General features: G+C 51.8%; 1 protein-coding gene across 3 annotated transcripts in view; it reads left to right on the top strand.

Moving 5' to 3' along the window:
- Nucleotides 1-522: 522 nt before the first annotated feature.
- Nucleotides 523-876, top strand: part of LOC135826192 (sodium/calcium exchanger 3-like) — a 29,456-nt gene continuing 29,102 nt past the window's right edge. For 2 of the 3 annotated variants that reach the window (XM_065338822.1, XM_065338821.1), the window contains exon 1: nt 524-876. This exon is cut by the window's right edge and continues 906 nt beyond it. The gene's annotated coding sequence lies outside the window, so the exon portion shown is untranslated. The other variant, XM_065338824.1, reaches the window with a different exon arrangement.

The raw sequence follows: 876 nt of genomic DNA, 5'->3' as shown, positions 1-876 counted from the left end.
TACTTGTAAGTTAGTTGGAGTCGACTGTGAAGGAAGAAGCTTTTCGCGAACGCACTAGTCTCACACAGCTGACAGGAGGAGGAGGATCAGGAGTGAGCCCAAACTCGCTTGCTCTGATCTGCGCTGCCTAGCCTGGGGTCCAGTGGAGTTGTGACAGGCCAGGCTAGGCTAGCGTGTGGCCACGTAGACGGTCTACGTGTGCATCATGTCACTGCATGTGCAGCTAGCTAAAAAAAAAAGAAGCTAAAAAAGACGATCGTTCGTGCGGGCATGGTACACCGACTCCGTACCGGTGATCGATCAGGTGTCACAGGTGAAGAGTGTACTGGTGTACAGTATGCGTAGCTAGCTCGATGTACGATACGTCGTTGTGTATCCTAGATCCTGCCTGCATGCATGGTATCGCGTGTAGACCTACGATTCAACCGATTGGCTTGTACACGCGCGCGTGATCACAGAACCTGCAGCTGCATGCTGCACACTGTTTTGATCGTGGACTCGTTTGGCCCTTTTTTTGGCCGCAGTCAACGTCGTCTACGTCTTCATCTGTCAGGTTATTTTACCTCACCTTGTCAAACTAGTGTATTTTGTCGTATGGTGGAGTGCTTTCCGTGCTTCTGGGACGTTGGCCCTCTTGTGCCGTGCTGCTGGCTGTCAGAACTGTTTGTGAAGTGACGGCTTGGCTTGGTGCTTTCTCAGGCTTGATCAGGCTTGCTCCTGTCGGTGTACATCGGGGAGGTGTTCCGAGGATTTCGAAATACAATTATCTGGAATTGGAAGGAGGTGCCCAGGTGGAAGGGACGGCTGACGAGTCCACGGACTCGTGCGAGAGTCTTGTTAGTAATTTTGGATAGCGGCGAGTTTATTTGCTCCCGT

The sequence above is a fragment of the Sycon ciliatum genome, chromosome 10 (assembly GCF_964019385.1).
Source record: "Sycon ciliatum chromosome 10, ocSycCili1.1, whole genome shotgun sequence".
Taxonomy (NCBI): Eukaryota; Metazoa; Porifera; class Calcarea; order Leucosolenida; family Sycettidae; genus Sycon; species Sycon ciliatum.
The sequence above is the reverse complement of the archived record's forward strand: the minus strand, read 5'-3'. Positions and strand labels throughout refer to the sequence as shown.